Here is a 10,714-nt window from a genome sequence, read left to right as displayed (position 1 = left end):
CCTATTTAATGACTTTTATTGTTTATTTTTATAAAGAGTAATGAGTTACATTCTTTCTTGTAATATCATTCAAGTCTTTTCTACAAGATTTCTAAGGAAGACTTGTGATTTGAAAATATTTTTTTAATTATTTGAAGCCAACGAAAATATATAAAAGGAAAGGGCAAAAAGAAAAAGACTATAAGAATCCTTGTCTTGGTCTTTGTACTCACTGGGTCTAAGTTGGTGTACTCCTCCGTTTAGTTGGTTCATCAGTAACTCAGCCATAGATTTTACTACTTGAACCTGAAACCTTATGATCAGGCAGAATCGAAGACTTTAGTTTGCTGAACGTGTGTGCATATATGTGTGTGGATGTATGTGTGTATTATGAATCTAACTTGATGCAGCTCTCAGGTATAACAAGTGAAAGTGCCTTACTGTTCTTTTTCCCCAGGTACTCTTCTCTATCTTCTTCCTCCCCTGTCCCCTTGTTCTTTTTTTGGTTTGTCTAGTACTCACTCAGTCTTTTGAAATTTTTATAATGACTTGTATGTGTATGGGTGTTTTACCAATACATGTATATAGGCACCACATGTATGAAGTGCCCACATAAGCCAGAGGAAAGCATCAGATCCCCTGGTGTTGTGGGAGCTGTGGGTTGCGTTCCTGCCACCAGCTCCCGACCACCTGGCTAGCTTATGTCCCAAAATAATGACACGCAAACTGTATTCATTTAAATACTGCCTGGCCCATTAGTTTCAGCCTCTTAACCCATTTCTAATAATCTGTGTAGCACCGAGGTGCGCTTACCAGGAAGATTCTAGCCTACTTCCATCCTGGGTCAGAGCTTCATCGCATCTGCCTCAGAGAGCAGAGGCCTGGCATCTGAGCTCACTTCCTCTTCCTCCCAGAATTCTGTTCTGTTTACTCCACCCACCTATGTTCTAACCCATCAGGGCCAAGCAGTTTCTTTATTAGCCAATGACCTTCCTCCATCACCCTGGAATGGAAATTATACATGGTTGTTAGTCATCATGTCTGCTGGGTCTTCTGCAAATACGGCAGGTGCTCTAACCCTTCGCTCTCTCCAACCTCAGTTTTTTATTTCTTTCACAAATTAGTAGCTTGTTTATGTGTTTAATGATGCTGGCAAAGGTCATCAAGGGGTTATTGAATCCTAAAGTTCTAAAGGAGGGACTCAAAAGCACTGTGCAACCATCTCCTCTCTCTCTCTTTCTCCCTGTCTCTCTTCACCTCTCTCTCCTTCCCTCCCCGCCTCTCTGCCTTCCTTCCTCCCTTCCTTTCTCTCTCTTTCTCCTTCCTTCCTTCCTTCCTTCCTTCTTTCTTTCTTTCTTCCTTTCTCTTTTTTTTAAAGAAAAAAAATCAAGGTTAGTGTAGTGCTTTTAGTATTATCAGGCATTTGAACTGACATCTCAAGGTTAGTTGTACCCTAGGGGGTAAAGGATGCTAAGCAAATAATAATGCTTCGATAATCTACCACGATGTAGCAGCTTTCTTTTTTCCCTAATGGTATCTCTTGGTGGTAATATATAGATGCTACTTATCTATTAATTATGGTTAAGAAAATCTACAAAATGATCACCTTAAGCATACTTAAGTACACAGTTCATTATTTATGAAGTATATTCATGCTGTGAAGTACATCTCCAGAAAATTTTAATCTGGCTAAACTGTAAGTCTGTTCTGCTAATAAATAATGCTTTTGACAGCTAATAAAAGGACTTGCTGTAAAGCCTGGTGACCTGAGTTTCATTGTGATGACCCACATAATAGAAGAAGTGAACTGAATCAACACATTATCTTCTAACTTGCACACACATGCTGTGGTACATGGGCACTGGCTTCCCATACAACATAAATAAAGTGCATAAAACAAATCAAACAAACAAAACAACCACCTCATTCCTGATCTCAGTCTCTGATAAGCGTCATTCTATACTTACATGGATGAATATTTTAGATTACATGTATGAATGAAATCATTCATCTGGTTTTATTTCATCTTGAAATTCATTTTTCATTTTTTAGCATCTGACAGGAAGCCTCCCTTTTAAGGCTGAACAATGTCCTATTGTACATATGCAATTTTCATCATTATTTTAGAGTGTAAAAATTGTTACCTGCTGAACAGTTTCAGACAAGTACTTCAGGAGATATTTCAGAATTCATTGCCACCTTAAGCAAGTTCTTACATTTTACTATGCACTGGGAACTTCCTGAGACAAGTGGAGGTGGAAAACTTGATGACCCTAATTCTGTGTAGACTAAGGCTAATGTGTGTGTGTGTGTGTGTGTGTGTGTGTGTGTGGCCTTATGTTTTACCAAAAAATAAAAGTAAAAAATTAACCGAACATTTAAACTGGAAAAAAATCTCCCTGAATAGGAACACAGAGAGCAGATACATAACATGTATGTTTGTGTTTTGACTCAAGCACAGAAACACAGTTTGGATTTTGGCCATTGTATATTCAAGCATATTGAAGTTACCTGAATTTACTTTTACTTTATAAGTAGTTTTTATACTTCAGTTAAACTTACTAATAAATCCTGAAATATACTTTACAGCCAGTTTTTGTTAATTTGGGTTCATCATAATGGCTGTGGTAGTTGGCACACATTTCACTAACCCAATCATAGTATGATCAGTCTTTACTGCTTGTTATCAATCTATAGTGTTTACTGTTTAATTTTTATCACTGCTTTGGTCTGTGGGGATGTGGTTGAGCAAAGTGCGCTAGTGCCTCATGGGCTTGATGCCTGCTCCTTTTGAATTCTCACTGGAATGTAGCTTCTGTGTAATCTCATTAGAACCTAATAAAAGGACAAGAATAAATCTATATGTTTACAGAGCTAGAAAATTGCATGGGGGTATTTTCAGTACTTTGATTTATATATTTAGCTATGTTCATTATCTAGAGAAAGTTAAAATATTTTATAAACCAGTTTGATAGTGCATGCCATTAATCTCAGCACTCAGCAGTCAGAGGCAGGTTAGTTCAAAGCCAATCTGGTCTATGTACTAAGTTCTGGAATAGCAAGAACTAGACCATGGCTCAAAAACAAAACAAACAAGCAATTTATGAGTTAGATTAAAGCTTGCTTCTTATTGATGTCATAATTGAAGGTTGTAGTTAATAGGATTATCCTAAATTAATGAATATATGAATTTTCTTGTTTGCTGATCTAGTTGGCAGCATGAACCTGGGAGAACAAGGCATAAAATGAGGCAGACTAAATTCTCATGCAATGGACAACTTTATTCAAAGCCTCAGACAATTTATACTCTGAGGGTTAAGAAAAATCACATGGACAAGCTGCATGATGTGGGATTTCCCTCTGTATGCTTGAATACCATTGATAAATAAAGAAACTGCTTTGGGTCTATAGCAGAGCTATAGGGGAACAGCGCTAGGCAGGGAAAACTAAGCTGAATTCTGGGAGAAAGGGCAGAGGCAGAGAGAACCCATGGAGCCACTGCTGGAGATAGAGTGCTGAAAATTTGGTGGTAGGCCATGACCTCATGGTGATGCACAGATCAGTAGAAATGGGTTAAATTAAGAGGTTAGCCAATAAGAAGTTAGAGCTAATGGACCAAGCAGTGTTTTAATTAATATAGTTTTGTGTGGTTATTTTGGTTCTATGCGCCTGGGATGAACAAGCGGCCTCCTCCTACAGCTGCATGTGGCAAAAACGTGTTTTCCCATACAGCATACATATGACAACGGGTGAAGTGAGCTCATTCCTGTCTTTCCTACCTGGGAGAAACACAAAAACACATTTCAAGAAAAATTTGGTGTTTTGAAGAAACTGAGGTCAAAAGACTCTTGTTTTCTTGGGGGTTTCTCACAAGCACTCAGAATTCCCCTTGCATGACTCCATTCCTGTGTTTCAACAGATTTTTATTTTAATGGTTGATCAACATAAGCATTTATATAATATTAATATAAGAATACATCAATGAGTCTAGAGATTTGAGGGAATGGTCTGAGGGGTTACAAGATTAATTCTGCATGTATGAGGTGTATCTATGTGGCCTGTGAGCATATGTGTTCCTGTGTCCTAGTTTGCCTTCTGTTTCTGTGATTAAACATCATGAACAAAAGCACCTTGGCGATGAAAGGGTTTATTTGGCTCACACTTCCATGTCGCAGTCCATCATTGTGGGAAGTCAGAGCAGGAACCCAAATTGGAGCAGTGGCAGGAACCGTGGAGAAATGTCCAACAGACTCACCTGGAGGCAATTTCTTCAGTTGGGATTCCTTCTTCCTTGGTGTCAAGTTGACAAAATGTAACCAGCGTATGTTATGCATGTATGTGTTTGAAGTGCTCTTGTGTAAGTGTGGACTGGAAAGCTCTACTGTCTATTAAATATAATGAGTAATCACCTAATGTTTTATGTGGTATATTCATTTGAAGTTCATCTATGAGGGGATAGACTGTAAAAGGTTTGATAGCGCTGCTGAATCTCATAATCCTTTAAATCAAAAGATAAAAAAGGATACAAACAACAAATGCATAACACCGTGTGTGATCATGTGATGATTGATTCTTTATGTTTAAGGGGAACATTTTATGGGTTTTTAATTAAACAGTCCTGAAAACATCCATTTATAATTTCTGTATAGAAATACTAAAAGGAGTTTCTGATTTCACACTGGTTGGTAGATTAGGAAAATCCACATTTGAGATGATAAGATTGTTTATAAGAGTTGTTTTGATTTAATGTACAATCAATAATAATTATGCCTTTTTCATTAGCTAAAAATGACTAATTAGTGTTCATGTAGAAAAGGATCCTATGTGATAGAAAAATTTAATGAATTTTGTACTTTATATAGGTTTATGTATATGCTTTGATGGACAAGAAGTACATTTTTTAATTTTATTTTTACTCATGTGTATGTGTGTATATCATATATGTTTGGGTGCCTGTGGAGGCCAGAGGAGTGTATTAGATACTTGCATTTGGAGTTACAGGTGGCTGTAAGCTGCACTAAAAGGGTGTTGGTAACTGACCTTGGGTCCCCTGGGAAACCTCAAAGCCTCCCCCCAGTTACACACTTTTTTTCAGCAAGGCTATACATATCATCCTTCCCAAATAGTTCTACCAACTGGGGTTCTAACATATAAGCCTACAGGGGTCATTTTAATGATAATGGCACACACAATACATAAATGTATATGGGAACAAAATACTTGCACACATGAAATAAATAAGTGTAAAAAGTATTTAAATTTACAAAACCCATAAACATTCTGGAAGTGATAGTGGGAACATATGGGAGCTGTTGCATTATAAAAATGGCGATTAGATGTGATCATATTTCTTTGCATAGGTGTCTAAAATTCTCAAGAATATAGTATAAAAAATAAGAGCCCATGTACAGAAATAAATGAAGAATGTGGAAGTTCCATTTGTGTAACTATATAGAACAGTTGAACCATGATTTACATCTTGACAAATGTGAGATACGTGACAAAAAGCAGTTATCATGTTTGAAGTATAATATATACATAGGGATAATCTGATTATTCTTTGGAAAACAGACCACAAATTTGTGTCTAATAGCCACAAATTTACCTACAAATTTATTTAATAGGGCTGTGAAATTAATTCATAGTTTATTTTAATTTGTAAAGACAGATTTTTTGATGTTAATCACAAATGCTTTTATTCTTGAAAACCATTGATTTTCTTAATTTCATTATTTATGGTTTAAAGAATTACAACATGCTTCGTATTATGTAATCTTCATCACCATTATTTTTTTCTTGTTTTATAGAATTTTCTTGAGAACAGATTTATTAGCATTTTTAGATTAATTAATGTAAAATTAGGATTATTAGTGGTAGAACTGGTTGTGGGATTGTACTAAATTTTGGTGTACCTTCTATAGTTTTGATCTTTTTAACTTTTTATAGCAGGATATTAGAATTCTTTGAGTATTCTACACTAACAGCACTTTGGTATCCTGAAACTTGCAGATATTTGTATTCATTTGTGATTCATACTGTTCCGTCTTTTAATTGAACTTGTTATGGTTATATGAATAAATTGTGAGACTGAAAGTATGTGAATTCACTTTAAAAATGTGAATGTTTTATTTCTGGTTTTAGATATTTTATTGTTTCTTTCACAATTTTATGTAATATATTTTGGTCATAGTCACACCCCTCCTCCAACTTCTCTCACACATCACCTCCCCATCACCCAACTTCCTGTTTGGATTTTTGTTTGTTTACTCCTGGAATCCAATTTGTGCAGCTCAGATACCGTTGGGTATGGGGCTGGCCCTGGAGTGTGTTTAACCTACCAGAGAGCTGATTTTCTCTTTCCTGGCAGCTATTAGTTGCCAAAAGCTCTCTAAGTAGAGGTGAGAATTCATTCCTATCCACTCGCATTCCATGATGGTATTTTGCCTGACTTGAGCTTGTGAAAGTCTTATGTGTGTTCCCACAATACTTATGCATTTATATGTATGCAACATCTCTTATGAGACTGGAAAAACTGTTTCTGTATAGTCAACCATCACCTCTGTCTCTTACAATCTTTCCACCTTCTTCTCCAAGATGATCTATGACCTCGGGGAGAGTAGTGTGATAAAGATGCTTATAGGTTTCTCTAAAAATTAGTTACTTCAAATTGATTTTTATTGTTTTTAATTATGTAGGTTTGTATGTCTGCTTATGGGTATGTGAACATAAGTGTAGCTGAAGTGTATAGTTTACATGAATATTACAGAAGTGCACTATCATATTTGAGGCCTTCATGTTCCCTCACTACTGACTCATTCCCTCATCCAGGGCAATTTCTAGTTCCAAAAAGATATGCCATTTATTTGTTATGGGAACTCCTTCAGCCAATAGTCTTTAAGATACTGGCCCAGTTTGGGCATGATCTCGTATCCTATAAATGCGGATGAAAAGCAAGCATGTCTCTCTTTGCTGCTGGATTCAGTTCCAGTTCCCAGTGTATGCAGAGGACTGCAGATTGTTACCTTTACTGTGAGTTTATCCCCAAATAAATGAAACTTTGTTATACTCCATGCCGGGCTATTGTGGGACTCTTTGGTATGACAACAAACTAGCGAGTTATTTTGTCATATTGTATACATGTAATAGTGAGGCTGCTTGTTTGTTCCTGGCTGCTTAGCCCCTAAATAATCACCCAGAAACCATATTACTTGCAATAATGTTTGGCCAATAGCTTAAGCACATTTCTGACTAACTCATATCTTAAATTAACCCATTTTCATGAATCAGTTTATCACCATGAGGCTGTGGCTTACTGGGCAAAGTTCTGGCGTAGGTCTCTGGTGGGGCTGCATGACGTCTCTTGACTCTGCTATTTTTCACCCAGCGTTCAGTTTAGTTTTCCCTACCTACCTCTGTCCTGCCCTGCTACAGGCTCAACTCAAGCCAGCTTTTTTTATTCATTAATTGTAATCACAGCATACAGAGGAGAATCCCACATCATATGCATGTATGTTTCTACCTCTGCTTAAGATATTTTGTATATTGCTGCAATTTTAGGATATATTTATCATATTGCACTGTACATTTCTACCTCTGATCAAGATACACACACATATGTGTGTGTGTGTGTGTGTGTATATATATATATATATTCTGCACATTTGTTTAAAGATTGTTCAATATTTTAATATGAAGCCTTAGTCTTTAAGCTATATAGGTATTAAGACTTAGTCAATAGTCATCCATGTTTGTCATTCTTATAGTTAGACTAGTCAGGTTCTTTAGATGCATAGAGATTGTATTCCTCATGGATAGGTAATTTTTAACCACTTCAAAGAACTGTACAATATGGCATTTAAGTAACTTAGGATTCTGTTGATGTGAGACACAATTGCTCCTGGCAGTACTGATCTATTCCTGAGAGAATGTTGGGCACTGAGTTTGTTTTCTTCTTGGCAAAACTGGCCTTTGGACAAAGAACTGCCCCTCCCTCAGCTACTGACACAGTGTATGGTGTCCAAACTGGACAAGCAGGATACAAGCAAAAAGACTGCCAAACCTTGCTAAGACAGGGCAAGATGGTTTTGAAATTTTTCCTGCCTCTGAAAATGGTCTGTCAGATACTCTAGGCCTTAGCCAAAGTTGGTTGCCCCAGCTTTGCAAATGAGACTTTGGGTGATTGCACAGGTAGCCAAGTGTCTCTGTCATTTCTTGTGCCGTTTGGAAATTGCTTGATTGCACTTCCTGTTTACTGAGGTAATATTATTTCCCTCCTCACATCTTCGATGGGATTGAAGAATAGACAGCCATAGTTACTTTCCTCTCATGACTTAGCCAAGAAATTTTTAATGTAAGATCTAGACTCCTTAGGATAGGATAGTTATTGTAACATTTAGCACGTTTCTTGTTTGATGTTGTTCATTCTGGTTGTAATTCTAATTTTTTTTTATTGAGAAAAGGAAAAAAAAGTTTCAGCCTCCTTCCAGCCTCCCACTTCCCTCCCCCTCCTCCCACCCTTCTTCTCTTCCCCCCACTCCTCTCCCCCTCCCTCTCCAGTCCAAAGAGCAGTCAGAGTTCCCTGCCCTGTGGAAAGTCCAAGGTCCTCCCCCCCCCCTCCGTCCATGTCTAGGAAGGTGAACATCCAAACTGGCTAGGCTCCCACAAAGCCAGAACATGAAGTAGGATCAAAACCCCGTGCCATTGTCCTTGGCTTCTCATCAGCCCTCATTGCTCGCCATGTTCAGAGAGTCCGGTTTTATCCCATGCTTTTTCAGTCATCTGGTGATGGATGGAGATAGAGAGAGAGACCCACACTGGAGCACTGGACTGAGCTCCCAAGGTCCCAATGAGGAGCAGAAGGAGGGAGATGAGCAAGGAAGTCAGGACCATGAGGGGTGCACCCACCCACTGAGACAGTGGGGCTGATCTATTGGGAGCTCACCAAGGCCAGCTGGACTATGACTTAAAAAGCATGTAATTCTAATTTTTATGTGTGTTTTTGCCTCTTCTTTTTTCTGGACAATACTTGATATTTGTTCTTATTGTATATAGTTTTGTACTAGGCTTAGAACGTTCTTATTTAGACAAAAGGGAAAGGTGTTGTGGGAACTTCTTCAGCCAATAATAGCCTTTAAGATACCAGCCCATTTGGGGCATGGTCTCATATACTATAAATGCAGAAGAAAAACTTGTGCAGCTCTCTTTTTTGTTGGATATGGTTCCAATTCCCAGTGCAAGCAGATGACTATGGGTTTATCCCCAAATAAATAAACCTTTGTTATACTCCATTCCAAGCTACTGTGGAAGTTTGGTAAGACAACATTTAATCACCCATGTTTTGGTTTTGCTCTATCTTTTATATGTTTAGGAATGAATACTTACCATTGATTATAGTTTCCTACTGTATTCAGTAAAGTAGCATGCTGTAGAAACTTATGACCCGTGAGTGATAAGATGCATCATGGAGCCTTGGTATGTAGCAGAGCTAGATCATCTAGGTTTGTGTAAATCCATGCTGTTGTTTTCACAATGATCAAAGTGGCAGATACAATAGTTAAATGATTCATGTATCATATTTTTAAAATTCACTCATCCAACTTTCAACATCAGGGTTGCTACTGTATTTTTTTTCAATTTGACTGAGTATTCTCAAAGAATTAACTGAGAAAATAAATGATGCCATGTTTGTTGTCTCAATGAATTACTTTGTCATTGGGCTTCCTTAATCAAGCTTCAGAGAGCCTACTCAAATAAGGACATTTTAACTGCTTTATTCCTGAAAATCAACATCATAAATGTGACAATGTGTTGTATTTTTTTTTTTATTTTCGAGACAGGGTTTCTCTGTAGCTTTTGGTTCCTGTCCTGGAACTAGCTTTTGTTGACCAGGCTGGCCTCGAACTCATAGAGATCCGCCTGCCTCTGCCTCCTGAGTGCTGGGATTAAAGGCGTGAGCCACCACCGCCCGGCTAGTGTGTTGTATTTTTAATGTCCTTTTATCTTGGCTGATCCTGTCTCCTCTAAACAAAAGTATATTAAATAAAAGGAAAATGGGGATTCACCCATTAAATAAGAAATACAACTTAATTTACATTAAAGGAAGCTTCTTTTAAGTGAAGGGGAGAAAGGAAAACTATTCCCTTCTCCCAATAAAAGATGTACATTGAGTTGATATAGTCATTATACTGAATATGCGGGGCATCACAAATGAGGTTCAGGTAAACCATACAAAGAGGTAAAAATGTGGTTAGGTGTAAGCATTTAGTTTTATATGAGCATTAGCTTTGCTAACATTTATTTTTTACAAAAGCTCATATCAATTTAGGATTGTCAATTCACTCGCTTTGGATGTTAACTTCATATTGTATATAATCATACATATTACTTAGTCTAAAGGGGAATATTTCTCTGATTCATTTCTAAACTCCCAGATGCTTACACATATGCTTTCAACAATTTCAAATTAACTGCTTTTGTTAGGCTGAAGGTTCAGATGATTTAGGTATTCAAGATTCTCATTTTCCTGGACAAGGTGGTTCACTCCCAATGGCAGGAAGAACAGGAGGATCAAAAGTTCACAGGGAGCCTTAAATACATTTTGAATTCCAGGCCAGTTTGTGCTTTGTGAAATTATATTTCAAAAAGTTAATTGTTTCTATCTATATTCTATGCCTCAGAATTCTATTCTTTCCTTGTTTGGATACAGATACATAGATGTATAACCCTTTGAATACTG

Source organism: Microtus pennsylvanicus, chromosome X (genome assembly GCF_037038515.1).
Source record: "Microtus pennsylvanicus isolate mMicPen1 chromosome X, mMicPen1.hap1, whole genome shotgun sequence".
NCBI classification, from domain to species: Eukaryota; Metazoa; Chordata; class Mammalia; order Rodentia; family Cricetidae; genus Microtus; species Microtus pennsylvanicus.
The sequence above is the reverse complement of the archived record's forward strand: the minus strand, read 5'-3'. Positions refer to the sequence as shown.